Source organism: Acinonyx jubatus, chromosome A1, assembly GCF_027475565.1.
Source record: "Acinonyx jubatus isolate Ajub_Pintada_27869175 chromosome A1, VMU_Ajub_asm_v1.0, whole genome shotgun sequence".
Lineage (NCBI taxonomy): Eukaryota > Metazoa > Chordata > Mammalia > Carnivora > Felidae > Acinonyx > Acinonyx jubatus.
This window is the reverse complement of record NC_069380.1, coordinates 228431408-228454796: the sequence shown is the minus strand read 5'-3', so window position 1 is coordinate 228454796 and position 23389 is coordinate 228431408. Positions and strand designations below refer to the sequence as shown.

The 23389-nt window shown below is 44.7% G+C and overlaps 1 protein-coding gene and 1 non-coding gene across 2 annotated transcripts in view; both read right to left on the bottom strand.

The window, feature by feature from the left end:
• The window catches only part of ATPSCKMT (ATP synthase c subunit lysine N-methyltransferase), a 339506-nt gene that overhangs the window by 66568 nt on the left and 249549 nt on the right, over nt 1-23389 (bottom strand). The window lies entirely within an intron of this gene.
• Nucleotides 9311-9395, bottom strand: TRNAR-UCG (transfer RNA arginine (anticodon UCG)). Its single transcript has one exon. It is a non-coding gene; the product is annotated as a tRNA-Arg (tRNA).

Here is a 23389-nt window from a genome sequence, read left to right as displayed (position 1 = left end):
CATCTTCTCTGCCCATTGTTTCCTTCGGAACCTCCCCTCTGGCTGGCTGGGACAGCGGAAGCTGGCTTTGGGCCAGGTACAAGAGTCTTACACTCAAGGAGACAGATCTTCTCCGGAAGACTAAGTCCCACTTCTATTTCCTTATTGCTTCGTTGATAAGGAATAAACTGATCGTGGAGCTCTGAATTGATTTGTCCTGTGGTCAATCCCAGGAGTGTGCAAGGTAGACATGACCACTGATCGTGCTCCAGTCAAGGCCGTGTCCCCACATCAGATCACCTGGGCAGCCTTTAGAAACTGCTAACACTTCTGCCCATTTCTTAATTATTTGTTTTTGGGGTGTTGAGTTTGATAAGTTCTTTATAGACTTTGCATACTAACTCTTGATCCCATATTCATTGTCCAGTATCTTTTCTCATTCTGTCTGTTGCCTTTTAGTTTTGTTGATTGTTTCCTTCACTGTGCAGCAGAAGACATGAATAGACACTCTTCCAAAGAAGACATCCAGATAGCTAACAGACACATGAAAAGATGCTTTACGTCATTCATCATTGGGGAAACGCAAATCAAAACCACAATGAGATACCACCTCACACCCATCAGAATGACAAAAATGAACAACTCAGGAAACAACAGATGTTGGAGAGGATGTGGAGAAAGGGCAACCCTTTTGTACTGTTGGTGGGAATGCAAACTGGTGCAGCCACTCTGGAAAATAGTGTGAAGGTTCCTCAAAAAATCAAAAATAGATCTACCCTACGATGCAGCAATTGCACTACTAGGTATTTATCCAGAGAATACAAAAATACTGATTCAAAGGGGCACCTGCACTCCAATGTTTATAGTAGTTCTATCAACAATAGCTAAATTATAGAAAGAGCCCAATGTCCATCAGTTGATGAGTGGATAAAGAAGACGTGGGGTATATATACAATGGAATATTACTCGGCAATCAAAAAGAATGAAATCTTGCCATTTGCAACAACGTGGATGGAACTAGAGGGTATTATGCTACGTGAAATAAATCAGTCAGAGAAAGACAAATATCATACAATTTCACTCATATGTGGAATTTAAGAAACAGAACAGATGAGCACAAGAGAAGGGAAGATAAAATAAGATAAAAACAGAGAGGGAGAAAAACCATAAGAGACTCTTAAATATAGAGAACAAACTGAAGGTTGCCGGAGAGGAGGTGGGTGGGGGGTTGGGCTAAATGGGTGATGGGTGATGAGAAGGGCCCCTGTTGGGATGAGCACTGGGTGTTATACGTAAGCGATGAATCACTGAACTCTAGTCCCCAAACCAATACTGCACCATATGTTAATTAACATGAATCTAAATTTTAAACACTAATAAATAAACTGCTAATGTTTGCAACTGTACCCCAGTGAAATCCACCAGGCTTCCTGGAAGGTTCACGAATAATTCTTCTGTGCAACCAGCATAAGAACCACTGAGCCTTGTGTCTCAGGGGTCTTGGCAGGTCCTGCCTCCTGCCTTCCACTGCAAATATGGTGATGCCTTGGTTGGCCTGGCTTTCCATTTTATGCTTTCCTCTGTCCAAAATCTCATAGGTCACCTGAGCAACCTGTGCTTTTTTCTGTGAGTCTGTCCATCTGTCCTGCCTCCGCCCAAACCCGGCAGAGGCCACATCTCCAAGCTCTGCAATTCAGATGGGTGTTGATCTTTAACTGTAAGCTTCTAGACCCCAAGGTTAATCCAGCCATGGCTTTCCAGTTTGATTTCTCAAAAGATCCACTTGAAAAAAAAAAAAAGGTCTTTATTTTAAATTAGCAAATACTTCTTGAAGTTTTTAAAATTTTTTAATGTTTATTTTTGACAGAGAGAGAGAGAGACAGAGACAGAGACAGAGACAGAAAGTGACAGCAGAGGGGCAGAGAGAGACAGAGACACAAAATCCAAAGCAGGCTCCAGGCTCTGAGCTGTTGGCACAGAGCCTGATGCGGGGCTCAAGCCCACAAACTGTGAGATCATGACCTGTGCCAAAGTTGGACACTTAACCGACTGAGAGACCCAGGTGCCCCTAAATTAGTATGTACTTATTGAAAAAATAAAAACGCACATAAGAAGAAATCCGAACAGCATCAGGTGTGTAACAATTATACCATTCTCTTCCCACTCTGATTTCCGGCCCCTCCCCAGAAGGGACTTCTGGACAAATGCATCTTCCTATTCGTACCTCTGTGCCCTAAGGGAATTTTCTATTTCATAAAGACAGTGTAGATCCCTAAGGCCTGTCTACTGCATTGGACTCCTGGAGGGAGAGAAGGAGGGTCCCGTGAATCTGTGTCTTTAAAAGCTGCTTGGAGGTCGAAGATCAGATGGGTCTGAGAAGAGTGCCTGTGACATGCCACCCCTTGCATAGCCTTCAAGCACTTACGGAGCTTTGAGGTTTAACAGAAAGTGATAAGATAGCTCCAAGTTGCTGGGAGGAAGTGAGCATAGTCATTACTGATACCTGTACTAATATCTGTAGGCATTATGGGCGGGATATTGTTCCCCTCCCCAAATTCATAGGTTGACACCCTAACCCCCATAACCTCAGAATGACTGTACTTGGAGATAAGACCTTTAAAGAGGTAATTAAATTACAGCGGGGTCTACAGCGAGGGCCCTAATACAATCGGGTGTCCTTCTAGGAAGAGAAAAGATGAATACACAAGAAGAGATGAAGGGAATACACACACAGGAGGAGGCTGTGTGAGGACATGAGGAGAAGGCAGCATCGGCCAACCACAGGGAGAGACTCGGAAGCAAACAAACCAAACCTTAGTCCTAGACCCCTAGGCTCCAGTATTGGGAGGAAATAAACCGGCTTTCAAGCCACCCGATCTGCGGTATTTGGTTACGGCAGCCCCAGCAGACAAGGACAGGTAAGTTACTTAATTCCACTCTGGTCACGTGGAGATCCTAAGGCGGACCAGGAACGGAGTTGCTGGACAACGCAGACCCCCAAAGTGACGTCGTCAGCCCGCATGCCAGGGGACCCCCTTGTAGGTGACACCATTTCCCAGCAGGTTCCTTGGTGTGGTTCCGTTGGGCCAAGATGTAAAGCAAAGTTGCCTTATGCTGACTGCCACCCAAAAGCATGAGGATAAAGCTTTCCGGCTTGCTGCATGAGGTTCCACATTTTCCTGAAATTTGTAACATGAATGCCTAAAAGCGGTCCGCATAAACAGCTAACATCATAAAGAAGGCCACAGAATGGTGGGGACACTTCTTCATGAGCAGCAGTACAGCTGAGACTGAGGAGCCCAAGAACAACTTCTGCCCGCTCCAAACCCTTTCTTTTTTTAAGTTTATTTATTTATTTTGAGAGAGAGAAAGGGGGGAGGGGCAGAGAGAGAGGGAGAGAGGGAGAGAGAGAATGCCGCACAGTCAGTGTGGAGCCCGATGCGGGGCTCAAACCCACACACCGTGAGATCATGACCTGGGCCGAAATCAAGAGTCAGGCGCTCAACCGACTAAGCCACCCGGGCACCCCTCGCTCCACACCTTGAGACCAAAGCCTTTGACCTTCTCGTGCTTACATGTGGGTCCAGTGCAAGGGGCAGGGAGGGGTGGGCGTAACTGCACAAGGGCTCGTGAGGAAGAGCTGGGGCTGCAAAACGAGCACCTTCCGGTGGAAAACTAACTCACGGGGAAGAGATTCCTGGTTTCCTCTCTGCTCCGAAAGTAGCCCTGGCTTTGATCAATAAGCTATTAGAAACGGGATGCACAGTTGTGAGATAAAATAACTTCTGTTTCAGAGGAAATGGCACAAGATGAAGGCACCGCCATAGCCTTTGAAAGTCAACACCCCCCACGGTGACATAAGAGGCTGCGGTCCACGTGCATCATTGCGGGTCCGCCAGGCAGAGGGCAGTCCGGCTGCTTGCTTGAAGAGCACTGCCTCCAAAAGCCTGCATGCAGAAGGCAACGTTTTCTTTGGAATCAGTGCCACGGTCAACTCAGATTGCTTTCCCCCCCAAAACCCTTGGAGGTGAACACTAACTGTTGGAGACCTGTTCTCTTGCAAACCCAATATATGCCATCTGCCCTTCCAGGCATTCCAGAACCGGGCTGCCCCGGCTACCAACGCTTTATCACACTGTCTGGAATGCTCCTAGAAATATCAGAGACAGTGTAATACTGTGGATGGGCCGGTTCATTCAAATTCCAACTCTAGCGGCATCAGTTGCCCTAATAAAAACTGGAGAGTCCAGTGGTGGTCTGATAGAGGTCAAGTCCAGAAGCCAGTTCTCCAGCAGGACTACTACAGGGTGTCTGTTGCCTGGCTCTCAATCACCGACCTACATTGTGCATCTCAGTGTAAACAGTGGGTCTTTATTGGCAAAAATGGTGGCCTCTGGAACTTCCGTGACGAATGTCAGAAATAGGTTCTCTTGGGTTAAGTTAAAGGTCTTCAGGGTATGTGCACTGGCGATGATATTTCAGAAATATTCCCATTCTTACAGAGAATATACGAATCCAGAGTGATCTGTGGTGGCCGCCCCGCCACCTTAGGCATAGGGTAAGGACTGAGTCCCGCAGTATCCTGGGTCTGGCCACCAGCTGGGGGGGTGGGGGGGGGGGCTGTCAGAGGCGATTGCAAAGGTGAAGCCTGCCTCTGACAAGTTGTTGTCGCTTTCTCTAGTTGTACTAGGACACCTAAGGCACAGGGAAGCGAGATTTCATGGATCTTACACAACAGGTTGGATCTTGGATCTCTTCCTAATAGGCATTTGTCTGGCAAAAGACGCACAAGATCTGGAAGCATCTAGTCTGAGACCCACATACATTAGAAGCTTCATTAGGTGTTAAGAGAACAGCTAACCTTCAGCCACCTTTAGCCCTTAGAAGGCTACATTATCTACCCCTCCCCCCCCCCAAAAGAAAACCCTAACTGGCTTAAGTCTGTTTAAAAAACATATCCATTATTATTCTCCAAACTGGTCGGACCTCTCCAAGTCCTTTGATGTTACTTGCCCTCCCTTCTCTAGCTCCAAACCTAGCATTCCTTTCAGCCACCTCCTTATACAGAAAGTCTTCCTTATCTAACATCTTCCTTTACTCCCAGAAAACAAGAGCTAAAGAAATTATGCTAGACTCTTGTCAGCTTGCCATGACCTTTCTGGCAATCTATTCTAGGTCTAAGTACTTCAAGCTGATCTTTTAAACACTCTGAAGGCAAGGACCTCATTTTCTACATTTGCTAATTGTTTTGTATATTTAAAAAACAAAAACTGGAGTTTATTTATTTTTGAGAGAGGGAGAGACAAAACACCAGCTCGGGAGGGGCAGAGAGAGAGGAAGACACAGAATCCCGAACGAGGCTCCAGGCTCGGAGCTGTCAGCACAGAGCCCGACGCGGGGCTCGAACCCACGGACCATGAGATCATGACCTGAACCAAAGTCGGACACTCAACCGGGAGCCCCTGTTTTGTATATATTTAAACAACGAACTCAATTCCGTGAACGCAGAAGGGCTTGCCAAATGCATCTGTTTCTGTGCCTACCGTGTGCATGGTAACAAGTCAACGAAGGGAGACCACAGCTTGGCTCTGATCCCCAAGAGATGATCCAGAAAAAGAGCGTGGACACAGGTCTCTCTCTCCCCCCCTCCCCGCCCCCCTCTTATTGAAGTCTAGTTGACGCACAAAATGCTACATTCGTTTTAGGTGTAGGACACAGTGATCTGACAGCTCTGTGTGTTATGCTGTGCTCGCCATACGAAGCAATTAGAATACCATCGACTATATTCCTCACGCTGTGCCTTTCATCCCTGTGACTCATTCCTTCCATAACTGGAAACCATGATCTCCCACTCCCCTTCACCCATTTTGCCCATCCCCCCATCCCCTCCCCTCCGGCAACCATCAGTTTGTTCCCTGCATTTATGGGTCTGTTTCTGCTTTTTTAAAAATTTGTTTGTTCATTTGTTTTGTTTTTAGATTCCGCATATGAGTGAATTCATATGGTATTTGTCTTTCTCTGAAAAGACAGATCTCTTAGAGAGCCTTAGCATTTACTCATTTTACAGTGAAAACAACCGCACTATTGAATTTTTGGAACACCAGGAAAGGGGGCTAAGTATGGTTTCAGTTTTTCCTTCAGCTAATTCTTCAAAGGGAGCTACTGTGGTCTTTTCTAAAGATCCGCGATTGGTGGCTTCAAGGTAATAATCCACCACCGTGTATGTAACTTTAGGCAAATTATTTAATTTCTTTGCCTCCAGGCACTCATATATAAAATAGAAATACTGTTTATGCAAAAGGGTCATTGTGAGGATTGAACCGTCAAGGGCTCCGTATGTTCTAAAATGCTGCACAAGTGTAACGCTTTGGTATCTTCAAGTATTCACTTCTTTTGACACCAAGATCGCCTTGAAATTATCATCTCAGTCAGTCAGAACTTTCCCAAATAAACTACTAGAAACTTTAAAGGAAAAGAAAAAGACTTTATTTAAAAAAAAAATCTCTTCTTGAGTTAAAAATGCTGCATTTCAGAAAGACTTTTGTTTATTAAAATAGATGGTGAATACAGAACTTCTCACACCCTTGCTGTCTCACATCTGGGGCTTTTTCACTTCTTTTCAAAGGAGAGCTAGAGGTCATTAATTAGACGCAATACACCGTTCATCTCCGTTGGGTGATTCTGGGAATGCCAAGTTCTAAAGCACGGGTGTTGACCTCGGCTACCCTCAGGTAGACCTACGCGTTCTCATTTTGTCTGCTATGATGCAAAGTGCATTTCCATGCCCGAGCTTGGAGAGGCATTTGCTGTGTGCGGGTTCCAGAGCTTTCTGGGGATGACAGCGTGGGCACGTATTGGACCTTCATCCACAGACAGCTTTTAGGAGCGCCTACATTCTCATTCTTAGGAGGGTTCATTTTTTACTGAATTGACGTTAGAAAGGAGTCACCGGACTCTGGTCAGCCTGGGTCCTCCCTCTAGTAGACCAAGCAGCTCAAAATCTGCCAGGAAGATGATGTAAGCAAGGAAGCCACTGGTCTGAAGGGGAAGAAAGATGAAATAGCCAGGAGCCTGCAGATTAAAGAACCCATTTTCTGTTTCAGATTGACATGGAGGCGCAAAAGTCGGAGACGAGACGCGGGCGAAGGACATATCTTCAACGTACTGCTTCAGATTCTAACTCGAATTAATTCTCTGAATTTCATAACAATGTATTTTCTAATTGCACCGGGACTTGCTTCAGAATTCTAAGTAGGACTGCCACCCCTCACAGTCATCCTGTGTGTCTACGGACTAAGCTTTTTTTTTTTTTTTTTTAAATATAGGTTATTGTCAAGTCGGCTAACATAGCATGTAAAGTGCGCTCTTGGTTTTGGGGGTCGATTCCCGTGGTTCATCGCTTCCATATGACACCCAGTGCTCATCCCAACAAGCGCCCTCCTCAATGCCCATCCCCCATTTTCCCCTCCCCCCCCCCAGTTTGTTCTCTGTATTTAAGAGTCTCTTATGGTTTGCCTCCCTCCCTCTCTGTCCACTAAGTTTTGAACGACCAATACATATCTCAACTGGGGATAATTAGGCGAATTTTCCTAGCCTGGTTTTTTGTCTGATTGTTTTTAAAACTGTAGAATGACCATTTATGAAACATACACATCCCCAACTTATGTGTATCTGTATTAGTCAGGGTTCTCCAGAGAATCAGAATCAGTAGGCTATACAGAGATATAGAAGAGGGGATGATGATAGGAGTCGGCTGACGAGGGTCTGGAGGCTGAGAAGTCCCACAATCCACCGTGTGCCACCAGGAAAGCGGGTGGAATCTGAAAGCCCGAGGACCAGGAGCCCCAGTGTCAGAGCGTAGGAGCAAGTGGATGTCTCAGCTGAAGGAGAGAGACAGAGTATTTGGAGCATCCGCTCTTCCTCCGCCTTTTCGTTTTACTTGGGCCCCTGACGGACTGGGCGATGCCCACCTTCACTGGTGAGGGGGTTGGGGGGGGGCGGGTCTACACTCAGTTTACTGATTCAAGAAACAACTTCACAGACTACGCCCAGAAATCATGTTTTACCGACCATCTGGGCATCCCTTAGCCCAGTCAAGTTGACACATAAAATTAACCATCGCAGTATCCTTTATTACCAATGGGAAAATGTGAGAGTAGGTTATTGAATAAGACATTCACGGGGACGGGGGATCCCGAATCTTAAAGTACCTCTCGTTTTGTGGCACAGTAACCTAATCTTATCCTCAGTTCTTGGCACTAGGATAAGAGGGAATTCTTTATTTTTTTTTTAAGTTTATTTATTTATTTTAGAGAGACAGAGACAGCATGAGTGGGGGAAGGGCAGGGAGAGGTAGAGAGGATCCGAGCAGGCTCTGTGCTGCCAGCATGCGGGGCTTGAACCCATGCAGCCGTGAGATCATGACCTGAGCCAAAACCAAGAAGTCAGAGGCTTATACGACTGAGCCACCCAGGTGCCGGAAGAGGGAATTCTTTAAGTGAGACGAACGAGATGGAAACTGTATGTACATGTGTTCTGACAACCCACCTAGACTTTAACTTGAATCCTGCCAGCAGATGCTGATGGTCTCTGGAGACGAGAAAGAGCAAGGGGGTCCCTTCCACATGGCCCTGCCTCCACCAGATGGCACGTCACCATGAAGGCAGGTTCCAAACACTATTCTGCCGCACACCTGGATGTTTCCTGGCAAGCAGGTGAGAGGGGCTGCTCTCGGAAGCTCAGCCCCTGAGTACTCCTTGAGGACCTTGCATGATCTGGACACAGACTGCTCAATTAAGAGGCAGGAAACAAAATGCAGCAGAGCCCTAGGCCAAGGGCAACACTCCAAAGGTGCACACGTATCTTGCCGGCACCTCCAAGCTCCTGCACTCCTGTCCGTGGAAGGGCAAGGGCACTGGGCAGAGTTGAACCAACACGCGCGTTCCGAGGATGCTGAGCACCGCTTGTTTCCCTCAAAGTTCTCTCCGAACACCCTTACCTAATTAACAAACCTCCAGTGCAGAGATTTGCAGATGAAACTGCATGAAGATTTGGGGCGGAGGGAGCTCAACTGGGAGGCATCTTTACAAGCTAAGGGCTCCACTGCTACAATTCACAGGCCTCTGCAGGACACCGTAAGTGTGAACCTCCCCCAGGACACAGAGTGAAACTAACTAGCCCTCCACACCGCCTGTGCTCAAGTATTTGATTTAAATTTGTTTACATTTCTTTATTTTTGAGAGAGAGACAGAGACAGCGTGTGAGCGGGGGAGGGGCACAGAGGGAGACACAGAATCCCAAGCAGGCTCCAGGCTCTGAGCTGTCAGCACAGAGCCCAACGCGGGGCTTGAACCCACGCACCGTGAGATCACCACCTGAGTCGAAGTCGGACGCTCAACCGACTGAGCCACCCAGGCGCCCCTGTGCTGAAGTATTCTAAAGGAAAATTATAGGATACGTGACCGAAAGATGTGTTCAGAGGGACAGGCATGACCATTCTGCTAATTTCTCTATTCCAGTCCCTTTCACGTGGCCCAAGCTTTCTGAACCAGAGCACCAGGAGGGTTTTGTTTTGTTTTGTTTTGTTTCCTTCTCCCAGTTCAAACAGAAAACAATCAAATAGCTAGAGGTGAAAATTTTACATAAGCAGCCACCTCTCGAAACATAAAAACTGAGGTCTAAGCAAACAGTGATGAAAACAATGTGCATTATAAGTGCTTTTCTCTGATCAGTGTTCTAGAAAGGATCCACGACGGTACAGGGCTTCTGTGCAAGCAACAAAGCTGAGAGGTGGCCCCGGACGGAGTCCAGGTGGTCAGGACATCATGGGAAGGGAGGTGGCCCCAGCCCAGAGTGCAATTCCAAATAGGTCAGTGGATTTCACTCTGCTTCAATATCAAATGTAGCACCTCATTCAATAAAGTGCAGCCGGCCCCCAGGGCAGATCGCAGCCAGTTTACACAAAAGGAAGGGTATGTTTCATTGTGTCTAAGTTATCACTCGATATTTTAAGATACACTTGCTCAAAGAGATTTAACTTGTGCCAGGAAGAACAATGCTGGCTGAGCTTCGCCCAACAGAACTATTTATCAGGGACAGACTCTGAGGAAAGTCTCTCGGTTCAGAACTCAGTTTCCCTGCCCTTGTCTCCCACCTACCCCCCACCACCCCAGGCATGATCCTTTGACTCAGATTCACTGCTGTTTTGTAGCATTCATTCATTCATCAAATATTTACTGTGACGATTACAAAGGAGGGTGGTGCATGGGTACAGCTCTCAAGGAATTTGGTTCTGAATTTGATTTTAAAATCAGAACAAATGAATGTGAAAGGTGGTGAATGACAAACGAATGTCACTGTCCAGAAATGATGTAGGAGCTGAAAATGGAGACTGTGTCAGAAAAACACTAGTTTTTCCTGCTTCCCACACAACCACCGCACTTGGCTGCTGACGGCAGACGTGTGAGTTTTCCACCCCCCCCCCCCACAATCCTCCAACATCAGCGGGGTGCCCTACCCTTCACATCAATTCTAACACTAATGGGAGTTGGGGCAGACCCCACAGGTTAAGGGTTCCGTCCCACAAGACTGTCTGTCCCTACTTCAGACATGAATCACAGATAATGGGTCCCCAGGTTTTCCACGATCTCAATCCAACCTGGTTACAAATCAGAGATTCTCGCGTCCCCTCCATGAATTCAATCATTTGCTAGCATGGCTCACAGAACTCAGGAAAACACTTAGCTTATTATTCAATAAAGGATATAATAAAAGATACAGAAGAACAGCCATATGAAGAGATAACATAGGTCTGGGAGAGTCCTGAATGCAGGAGCTTCTGTCCCCGTAGAGTTGGGGTGTAGTACCCTTCTGGCATGTGTATGTGTTCCATAGCCTGGAAACTTCCCGAACTCCACACTATTGGGATTTTTACAGAGGCTCCCTCATGCAGGTATGATTGATTGTTAACTCTATTTCCAGCACCTCTCCCTTCTTAGACAATGGAGGGAGGGCCTGAAAGTTCTCTGGTGACCAACCCCCATCCAGGAGCCCATCAAGAGTCAACTCTTTGGAATAAAAGGCATTCCATCCCCCAGGGAATTCCAAGAGATTTAGATGCTCAGTATCAAACGCTCTTGTCACTCAGGAAATTATAAAGTCTTAGGAGCTCTGTGCCAGGAACCAGGGTCAAAGACTATTAGAACAAAAGATTTTCCAGGGCCCCTGGGTGGCTCAGTCGGTTAAGTGTCTGACTTCAGCTCAGGTCTTGATCTCACAGTTTGTGGATTTGAGCCCCGCATCAGACTCTGTGCTGACAGCTCAGAGCCTGGAGCCTGCCTTGGATTGTGTGCGCCCCTCTCTCTGCTCCTCCCCCATTCATGCTCTGTCTCTCTCTCTCAAAAGTAAATAAACACTTAGAAGAAAAAAAAAGATTCTCCTAGTACCTCTATTTACAAGGGTTTTAGGAGCTCTGTGTACGAACAGGGGTAGAGACCAACATGTATGTTTCTTATTGTTTCACAGAGACACTGGGGATTGAAATGGTCAAAAAAACATGTTCTCAGAGGAGATGATTTCAGCAGGACTTGAAGCATTAGACACACCATAACACCTTTAAGAGAGTGGAAATCACACAGCACCTTATCTCGGACCACAGTGGAATTAAACAGAGTTTGTTTAGGCAGAGAGGAGAGTGTCCACCTGAATAAAGAGAGGGAACAGGCAAAGACACAGACACAGAAAAGGGCATTTGCTCCTTTGGACAACAATATGGCCAGAGGTGAAAGTGGGTGCCAGGAAAGAGTGAGAAAAAATTATCGACAAGTCTCTAGTCTGAACACTTGGAAGATCTGGAATATCGGCGAGCATCTATACTTGGTCCTGTATGTAATGGGGGCCATTGGAAACTTTTTAAAAGGGAGTGTACACGATAAATGGGGTATTTTAGGGAATACATTTTCCTGCGGTAAGAATGAATTGGAAGGGAGAAAGAAAGCTGGGCAATCGTGGGAAAACAATTTCAATTACGCAAGCATGAAGTGATGTGGGTGTAGACCACAGTGAGGCAGGGAGACTGCAAATCAAATTGTTCTATTCGTTTTCTGGAGAATAAAAGAAAAGTACAACTAGCCTAGAAAAATAGCTTTGGCAGGTGCCGCACATAATAGATGGTCCCTCACTTATTTCACCCAGGGTTTTTTTGCTTTAACTGACCACCGGGTAACTGCACCTGCACCGGCCTATTTATCATCTTCCCAAGTCCAACCCAGCAGACCTGAACTGAATGAAAGGATTTCAGGACTGGTGCCCTCACTGGACTGCAAGATTTCGTTCCTGTTCATCTCCCATTGCTACTTGGTGTTACCGCTGTCTCCCAGATATCACCAGCACGCCAAGACATCACAACTAACACCTGGGGAACCCCCCACAGAGTTGAACGGCTCTTAAATTAGCTGTGTCATCAAATACCATGCTCTCCTCTGTAGACTTGCCAATGATCTGTGAGGTTGTAAAATCTCTTTTATAAATTTCTTCCTCATAAGTTTATTATGTGACTGGATGCTACCTAGGTATGTATGAACTGAGGGTGGCAAGTGCTGTTCTAGACGACGTGCTAGACTCATTACTGCCTAACATGTTACTGCTTGGCTGGCCAGAAACCAATACGATGTTTCCTTATAAAATTTCAACTTCTGGTTTCTAACCCAACGTGTAAGGAGCTTGGAAGTCACAACTCCATCTCAACAAGTAAAAAGCTGAACGACAACAACAACAACAACAACAACAGCAACATCAACTACATCCGGGGTCATTAGACACGTTTAAAAGAGTGGAAATCCCACCGTGCCTTCTCTTGGACCATGATGGAACTGAAACTAGAGGTCGCTGACAGCTGGAAAATCTTCAAACACTTGGCATGAAACAACACGCTTGTACATAAAGAAGACATGGCAAGAGAAATTTTTTAATATTTTGAAAATTAAAATACAACTTACCAAAACCTGTGGGATTTAGTGAAAGCAGTGCCTGGAGGGAAATTTATGGCATTGAAAGTATGTCTTCGAAAAGAAGAGAGATCTAAAACTGATCATCTAGGCTTCCACCTTAGAAAAGCAGAAAAAGAAGAGCAAAGTAAATCCATGTAAGCAAAAGAAAAGAAATAATAAAAATTAGAGCAGAAATCAATAAAATTGAAGAGAGGAAACTAATCAGAAAGGTAATGAAACCGAAGGTTGGTTCTTTGAAAAGATCCAAAAAAAAAAAAAAAATCAATAATTCTCTAGCCAGGCTAACTAAAAAAAATAAAATAAAAAAATAGAGAAGACGCAAATTACTAATATTAGAAATGAAAGAGGGAACATAACAGATTAGATGGACATTAAAATGATAATAAAGGGATACTATGAACAACTCTATGCCCACAAATTTGAAAACCTATATGAAACGGACCAATTTCTTAAAAGACACAATCTGCCAAAACTCACACAAGGAAAAACTGACAATCTGAAAAGGCCCGGATCTATTAAAGATATTGAATCAATAATTAAATAACCTTCCAAACAGGAAGAACCAGGCTCAGATAGGTTCACTGGTGAGTTCTACCAAACATTTCGGAGAGAAAATGTACTAATTCTCTACAATCTCTTTCAGAAGATAGAGAAAGATAGAAGCCTCTTAGTCATTCTATGACGCCAGCATCACCTTAATAACAAAACCAAATAAAGACTTTATAAGAAAAGAAAACTAACGACTATATATCTCCCATGAACATAGATGCAAAAGTCCTCAACACAATATTAGCAAATCAAATTTAACAACTTTTCAAAAAAATTATACACCATGACAACGTGGGATTTAGCCCAAGTATACAAGTCTGGTTTAACATTTGAAAATCAATTCCGTAATATTGACAGGCTAAAGAAAATAAATCACATGGTTGTATCAATACATGCAGAAAAAGAATTTGACAAAATCCAATACCCATTCATGGTAAGAACTCCCAGAAAACTGGGAATAGAGGGCAAATTCCTCAACTGAAGAAACAACGTCTATAAAATCTTATAACTAACATCATACTTACTAGTGAGAAACTAGTTTTCCCACTAAGATCATGAACAAGGCAAGGATGTCCTCTCACACCATTCCCTTTCAATATCATATGCCGGTCCTGGCTAATGCAATAAGAAAAAAAAGGTACTAAAAGGTAATAGATGGGGAAGGAAGAAATAAAACTGCCTTTGTTTGCAGATGACATGGCCTGAGTGTACAAGATTTATCTGAACAAAATCACAAAACTCCAACAACAAAAAAAAATCAAAGAACTAAATATATGGAGAAATTTTCCATATTCATGGATAGAAAAGCTCACTATTGTAAAGATGTCAGTTTTCCCCAACTTGATCTATAGATTCAATGTAATCCCCACAGATATCCCAATCACTTGTTCTGTAGGTATTGGCAAATTTATTCTAAAATCTCCACGAAGGGTGGAAAACTCAGAATAACCAACACAATACTGATAGAGAACAAGGTCAGAGGAGTGACAATATCCAACGTCAAGGATTTCTATACAGCTACAGTAATCAAGACAGTATTGCATTGGCAAACTAGGCAGATCAATAGAACAGAATAAAGAGATCAGAAATAGACCCATATAAATATAGTCAGTTAATCTTTGACAAAGGAGCACTGGTGATACAATGGAGAATGGATGGCCTCTCAACAAATGGTGCTGGAACAACCGGACAACCACATGCAAAAAAGCAAACAAAAACAAAAACAAAAACGTAGACACAGGCCTTAAACCCTTCACCAAAATTAACTCAGAATTAATCATAGATCTAAATATAAAATGCTGGGGTGCCTGCGTGGGCTCAGTTGGTTAAGTGTCCGACTTTGGCTCAGGTCACGATACCATGATTTGTGAGTTCAAGCCCGGCACCAGGCTTTGCACTGACAACACGGAGCCTGCTTCAGATTCTCTCTCCCTCTCTCTCTGCCCCTCCCCTGCTCGCACTCTGTCTCTCTCTCAAAAATAAATAAACATTTAAAAATAAATAAATACATACATACAAAACTATAAGACTCTTATGGGGTAACAAGACAAAATCTAGATGACCTTGGGCATAAGTGATGACTTTTTAGGTAAGACACCAAAGACACCGACACCAGCACCATGAAACAATAAATTAATAAGCTGGACTTCGTTAAAATTAAAAAACAAAAACAAAAAAACTTCTTCCCTGTGGAAACCACAGTCAAGAGAATGAGAAGAAAAGCCCAAGACTGAAAGAAAATATTTGCAAAAGACAACCTGATAAATAACTCTTATTCAAAATATACAAAGAACTCTGAAAACTCAACAATAAGAAAGTGAACAATCAGATTCAAAAATGGGCAAAAACCTGGACACCTCACCAAAGATATACAGATTACAAACACGCATATGAAAAGATGATCCACATCGCATGTCCTTATGAAACTGAAAATTAAAACAATAATGAGATGTGACTACACACCTATTAGAATGGCCCAAATCCAGAATGCTGATGACACCACCCAATGCTGGTGAGGATGTGGAGGAACACGAACTCTCATTCACTGCTGGCGGAAATGCAAAATGGTACAGCAACTTTGGAAGATGTTTGACAGTTTCTTACAGAGCTAAACATACTTTTACCGTACAATCTAGCACCTACACTCCTTGGTATTTACCCAAATGAGCTGAAAACTTATGTCCACACTTATGCGCACACAGATGTTTATGGCATCTTTATTCATCATTGCCAAAACTTGAAAGCAACAGCAACCAAGAAGCCTTCAGTGAGTGAACTGATAAATAAACTATGGTATATCCAAACAATAGAATATTATTCAGCACTGAAAATAAATGAGCTATCAAGCCATGGAGAGACATGAGGGAGCCTTAAATGCACACTACTAAGTGCAAGAAGCCAGGCCGAAAGGTTACCTACTGTATGATTCCAACTCTGTGACATCCTGGAAAAAGCACAACTATGGAGACTGTAAAAAGATCAGTGTTTTCTGGGGGTTAGGGTGGGAGACAAAGATGCATAAAAGAAGCACAGATGATTTTTAGAGCAGTGAAAATACTCTGTATGACACTATTATGGTAAATACAGGTCATTCATTATACATTTGTCAAAACCCACAGAATGTATGATGTCATGTAAACCATGATGTTTGAGTGATAGTGATGTGTCATGTGGGTTATCAGTTGTAACAAATGTATCACTCTGGTGTGGGATGTTGATGGTAGGGGAGGCTGGGCATGTCGGGGGGGGAAGGGGCATATGGGAACTCATTATTTTCTGCTCAATTTTTCTATAAACCTAAAACTGCTCTAAGAATTAAAGTCTATTTAAAAGGGAAAAAAGGGACTGTGACAGAGTGAAGTTAGAACCTCCGGTAGGTGTTCCAGCTAACAGCTGAGCCATTAGTACCAAAGCAGCTATATAGAACCAAGTTCAAGACAAGAAAATAAAAGATGTTGAAAACAGAGATTTTGGCATAATAAATCACCACAAATTCAGTGGCTTAAAACTGCCCACATTTATTATCTCGCACAAGGAGAGGGGATTACACAAGAGCATGAACATGAAGAGGCAGGGATCTTAGGGACAACACTGGACTCTAGCCACCAGCGAAGCCATGATGGACAGAATCTGAGAAGAGAGAAAATATGCAGCCATGAGAGATGGTGGGTGATGGCTGGACCTTCATTTCTGAGTCTTCAGTTACCCCTCCAGGTTCAGCTGACCCCAAGGATATTTCCTTCCTTGGGTTTCATGAGATTTTTCCTGACACTGTCACTAAAGCAAGGAGAAGCCCAATACCATTCTTTCTGTTGAACCAGGGTTTCTATTTCTTAGAATCCAAAGATCCATAACTTGAACTGATTGAAACCTTCCTCTTGTGGGACAAGTTTCCTGGTCTTTTTTGACGTTAACTAGAAAGTGTTTATTCCTCATATAGGATGTGTTATATGGCAAATAGTTTGGACTTTGGTTCTACAATTTCCAAATGATGCAAACTTGGGCACTTCATGTAAAGTCTAAGCCTTTTTTTGTTTTTTTCCTGTAAAATTAGAATTAAATGTTTGCCTTGCAGTAGATACTTTCTCAGATGACATGAGACTGGTATGTCCTATAAATGTTTACTTTCTTATTTCATTTTTTCTTATTTTTTCCTTCCTTTTTCCCTCTCCATATAATATTTTATTTGTTTTCCAGGGCTGCTATAACAAAGTATCACAGTCTTGGTGGCTTACACAACAGAAATTTATTGTCTCACAGATCTGGAAGCTGGAAAGGCCAAGACCAATGTGTCGGCAGGTTTGCCTCCTTTTGAGGGCTGTGAAGGAGAATCTGTTCCAGGCCTCTCTGCTTAGCTCATCTTCAAGTTCATATGGCCATTCAGCTGGCTGCCTTCAAGTTCACATGGCATTCTCTCTGTATGCCAAATTTCCTTTTTTATAAGAACACCAGTCATGTTGGGCCCACCTAATGACCTCTTCTTAGTGTAACCAATTACATTTGCAATGACCTGACTTCCAAATTAAGTCACATTCGAAGATGCTGAACATTAGAACTTAAACATTTGTATTTTTCAATTTACTGACAATCATGACACAATTCAACCCATAACAAACATATAAAACATATAGAATATGTGGATCATTCTCCATTCATCTATTCAATTCTGCAAATATGAGGGTCTTGTCTTCTAAGGTCTGAACACACAGCTCTATAACAACTTCTCAGGGGTGACAGCAACCATTAGCTAACATTTTCGGAGGCTTGTTTTGTGTATACGAGACCGTCTGGAGTTCCCTTTACCTGGTCACTCTTCCAGAGGATCAACAGTGACCTCCAGCATCTCTGAGAGCATTTCTTAGGATTCTTGTAGTTGCACACAGGGGCATGTATTGTATCAGACATTATTCTTCCAAGTTACTGAGCGCCAGAGGAGGAGACCTGGGGGGACCTGGCTGGAAGAACAAGGGGGAAGAAAGCTTCCATGGTCTCCATATCATAAGGCACTGCAGTTGCCCGTTATGTAGTGGTCCCATGATCCTAAATTAGCCCAGATTCTTGTTTGGGTTCAAGTGATGGATCAGGGCTTTCCCGTGATTCTGTACCTGCTCTTCCAGCTCAAAGACCAGAAACACAGCAAAACTCAACGGCCAAAACATAGGGACCCAGAAAATGTGAGGAGGTCCGAAAGGCCACTGAGGAAGAGCAACACTAGAGAAGATCACTGTCTCTGAAGACCAAACAAACTACAGGAGATATTCCCAGGAAAGGTAAGGATCATGGCTTCTGTCTACGGCACTTCTTTGGTTGTGTAATGTAGGAATTTAGCCTTTAGTTTTGATGACTTGGTCCAGTGTGAGATTGCACTGTGATTTCCATCCTCCAACATAATTCCGTTTCCTTATCTCAGCTGGAGCATCAAACAGCATATTAATATAATGCATTACACAAGATTTCACCTACAGTGTGCAATAAAAGCTATTGTCTAACATTTCAGCCTGAGCTCAAGCAAAGTTAATCTAATTTAATATGTCATTAACAAAAGTTGGTCTATGTACCAATAGTTGTTTGGGGATGAAGACTGGGGGCGGGGGGGGGGTGGGCGGTGGTTAGTTTGAAGGATAATTTAAAGGTCACTTTGATTTAAGATGAGTTCAAGTTTAGCAATGCAATCTCGCTGCGTTTACTATACATCTCTGTGATGAATGTAAGGCAGGAAAACCAACCTTTATATTTTCTATCCATTATTAATGAGTGGCTTCTAGCAGGGCTGGGGAGCGTAGAGAATTGTGATTACAGGAGACCCGCTCACTTGAGTGGTGTCAAGTCTCGTAGAGGCCACTTTAAACGGGCCCAGTGTCCGTATTCTCGCTTCTGTGTTATGGGGTTTTACGATCTTTTTTTTTTTAATTCATGATAGTGTGAAACTTGATTAGAAAGAAGACCGAAGAGACGAATGGTAAGATTATGGTTTAAATTATTAAAGCCAATTACGGAGCATGAATGCCACCACTCACAGTAGCGTGGGGTTTCCAAGGAAGTGTTGGGGGTGGGGGGCTGTGAGCACCACCCCCACGCCCTTCTTTGACTTCTCTGAGCAGGATCTCCCCCAGTGGGCCGTTCCCACAAACCAAGTCCACCCCACTGGGGCAGCCATGGCGGAAACTTCCAAGAAGGAGCCTCAGTCTTACTGGGCATCCAGAATGCAGTCTTGCCTCCCACGAGATGAAGCCCAAGATCTGGGGGCTGCTAATTCCCAATCCTATTTTCCCCTCCTTCCCGGTCACTTGAGAGTGGCCTCCAAGAGACTGAAGAGATCTGCAATTCCATCCAAGCTTAGAGGGGGAAGTGCCATGTTGCACGGAAAGTGGGGAAAGTGGGAGGTCACCCACATTGTGTGCCTTTCATCCTTACCATGACACCCCACTTCCTGAATCCAGCTTACCTGGAGACTACGTCAAGCCTCCTGACCAAAGGAGTCCTACTCCTAAACCTCCGTCCGCTGACGGAGGGCCTCCCCTGGAAGGCACAGGCTGCCCGGAGCTGCAACTCCGCCTGACTGTGAGCCTTGCCCTCTACACCGACTTTGCTACTTGTCCGGCACTGCCTGCCAGAATGAGCCCTGTTGCTCCCCTTGACCCACATCCCAGGGAACAGACGCGTCTTCTCCATTCCTGATCTCTCCTTCACGCTGGACATCACACAATTTACACAGTCCAATCCTCAATAAAAGAATTCAAACGGAACACAGTTTATTTCATCCAGGATATATTGTTTTCAGGACTTCGGTCAGTGTTTGTCAACCTTGACTATGTACCTGAACTTTTTTTTGAAGGCTGACGCCTATGCCTCACCTCCTGCAGATTAGGATGTAATCAGTCTTGGCGGGACTGGAGCATTGGCATTTTTGCTGTGAAGGGCAGCCCTGGGTAAGAACAAGCGAGTAGCAAATTAACTAGCTCAACTCTTTCTAATCCTCAGGTCGACCGCATGAGCCCTGTGTTAGGAGGGCCCTTTTCAGCACCCTTCCAATTTGTGCTCACTGGATCTCTTGCTCCTGAATGATAAACTTTATGTGAAGGTTGCATGCCTCCTGTTCCCCACACCTGGTCTCCAAAGTGAAGTAACATGATTGTGGGGGAGAAAATATATGAAGAATGAAGAAAGGACAGTGCTCCCTATTGGAAGCTCTAACCAGATTGCTGGAGCGGGCAGAATGGCCAAACCAGTATTTCGGGCCTAGCCTTATGCCAGGAAAGCTGCAGTAGAAATTCATGAAGCTTGAAAGGGGTCTTGTGAGGCCCTTTGTCCACGGTCATTCTGCACGGATGCAGATAAACCTAACTTTGCTGACTTCCAGGGGAACGCCCCACAGGAAATTCCACCTAAGTGCCTCCAGCGTATAAATAACATTGCTGCTACCTAGAAATTCCTCACCTGAGCCCCACACCACAGGCTGTGGTGCTGGTTCCCTACTGAGAGAGAAAGAGAGGAGCCCTTCCCAGCAAACAGCAATACGCCTGAAGTTAGACAAAACTGTATTTTACTTCGGTCTCCTCATAGTAATAAAATATTGCCATATTGAAAAGTTTGTCTCACTACAATGTACCATTTCAAGGCTTTATGTTAGAAAATGGCATGAGCTTCTACAACATCCGATATTATAAATAACACCTAGAAACAACCCAAAAAAAACCCTAAACAAAGAACAAAGAAATTACAGTCGAGCCCAAAGACTTTAGACTTCTAACACATTGACCTATTATTTTCCATTAGTGATATAGATACAGATATATGTCCCTCCCATGTATGTGTGTATGTATGTATGTATATATGGGGAAGGGAGGGAGGGAGATTGAGTTGGCCTTTATCAACATTCAAAGAAACCCCCAATGTTGACTTCCTCATTTTGATATTGGACTAAAGTTATGTGGGAGGCTGCCATTAGGGGAAACTGAGTGGAGGTGCATGGGGCCTCCCTGCATATTTTTCACCAAATTTCTGTGCATCCAGAATTATTCTAGAACTAAACGTTTAAGGCGCGCACGAGTAAGGAAAGATACTCTACCCACAAAAGAAATGAAGGTGGACCTTGGAAGGGAAGAAGCTCACGAACTAGGGAAGAGCTCTGTGAATCATCGCCAGCAGTAGAGAGGAGGCGGAGGAATTGCACAAGTGGTAGTCGTTGCAACTCCAAGTGTAGGGATCGTAACCGTTGTAGTAGTCCTAAGAGCAATAGTAGTAAGAATCGTAGGCAGTAGTCGCAGTTGATAGGAAATATTTGCAATCCCCACCATTGGGGCGTAGCGAAGAAGGAACCGTGTGAAGGTGGAGGGGAGATATTTCACCCAAATCTAAACCCATGTTGAATCGGTCCCTTGTGATATTTACTAAGAGGACGTAAGAAGCTTCCCAAAATAACTCACTCCCAAAATACATATGTCTTATTCAACTTCCCAGGAATGCAGTCTTCAGTGTGAAAGCACGTGAAGAGCTCAAAGCAGGTGAAATAGTACATTGTTCATTAAATCCATCGAACGTGTTTGTCGTAGGATATGGAATTCGTGTATTTAATTTACGAATCAATTCCTCAACTTTCAATAATTGCCCCACGTTTGTGGGTTCTCCCCGTATTTGGAAAGCCCCAGACTCTCCAGGACTTAACTTTCTCCTTACAAGCCAGCTTGAAAAATAAGTACTCTGGCAGATTCAAGACAGAACATAATTCAAGGTTCGTTATTTTATGAAGCTTTTCCCACTGTCAACCCAAGTGAGAGCGTTGGTGATGGAGCTAGAGATGGAATATTACAAAGACTCTGGAAATGCTTAGGATATAAAGCACCTACTATGTGCCTGATGCCATTCTGGTCATGCAGGACCCAGCAGTGAACAAGGCGGTTACGATCCTGCCCATTCTCAAGAAAGAATGACAATGTGCACAAAACTCAACAAACAAGATGATTTCAGGTAACAACTCTGACTTGACCTTAACCAACTCTGACTTTAATAAAAACCAGGAGATGTGATAGAGAACAACACTTTGCAAGGGCTCTGGGTCAGGGAAGGTCTCCCTAGAGAGTGACATGTGAGTGCAAACCCAAGAAACAAACAGGAGCAAGCCAAGAGAAAGAAGACCCCAGAACAAGGAAAATACAAACCCTAATGTGAACATCAATTTGGTCTTTGCGACAAACAGAAGTGGCCGTGAGGACAACAGCAGATGAAATCAAAGAGGAAGGTCAGAGCCAGACGGAATTAATATATTTGGATGGACTAGGCATGTGGATCCATCCATGAAGAGGGGCTGCAGGGAGAGTACTTTCTAGATTTCTGTCTTGTGGCACTAGATGGAGGGGCTACTGCAAACTGGGATTAGAGAAGAGGGCCCTGGGTCTAGTGCAGGACTTTTCAAGTACAAGACATGGCTGAGACCCCCTTCTGATCTCGGGTCTCTGACTTGCGAGCCAGGGTAGCCCAGAGTCCCAGTGCCCAGATCCCACCCTGCAGCCACTCCCCTGCAGGGCCCGGCCAGCTCCCCAGGGGCACCACCTCAAGGCAGACGCAGGCTTCTTGGCCTTGGGATCCACAGACCAGGCTCTTCTCCCTCCACCCTAAGCCTGGGCAAATCACCACTGCCCCATACGTGTCCTCAATTCTTATACTGTTGTCTCTTCTCATTCCTATTGCTGCTCTAACAAATTGCCACAAGCACAGTGGCTCCAGACAACAAAATTCATTTTCTTGTGGTTCTGTCCAAGATGCACCACTCTGGGCTAAAACCAAGGGGATGGCAAGGCTGCCTTCCTTCTGGTTTAGCCTCTTCCAGCTTCCACAGGCTGCCCAGCTTCCCACTAGGTGCTGGCTCTCGCTCAGTGAGATCTCACTGAGCTTCCCACTAGCTCAGTGGCTCTCGCCCACTGCATGCCATGGCAGCCTGGGGATCTGGGCAGGGCCCCCCAACAGAAGCCATGTCCGGGGAAGAGATGAAAGTCACTGCTTAAGAAGAAGAGTAACCTGGGGCACCCAGGTGGCTCCGTCCGCTGAGCGTCTGACTCTTGGTTGTGGCTCAGGTCACGATCCCAGGGTCATGGGATTGAGCCCCGCACCAGGCTCCACACTGAGTGTGGAACCTGCTTGGGATTCTCTCTCTCTCTCCCTCTGACTCTCTGACTCTGACTCTGGCTCTGGCTCTCAGCAGAACTGAGGCCTGGTGGTGAGCATGCCCCCCCCCCCCGGGAATTCTCAGATAGATCATTACTGCTGTCTCTACTCAGGGGTCATTTTCTCTTTAACATAGGCTGCGCCTCCTTTTCCACTTTTCAAGCTCTATACACCCACTGTCCTGCAGGGGTGAG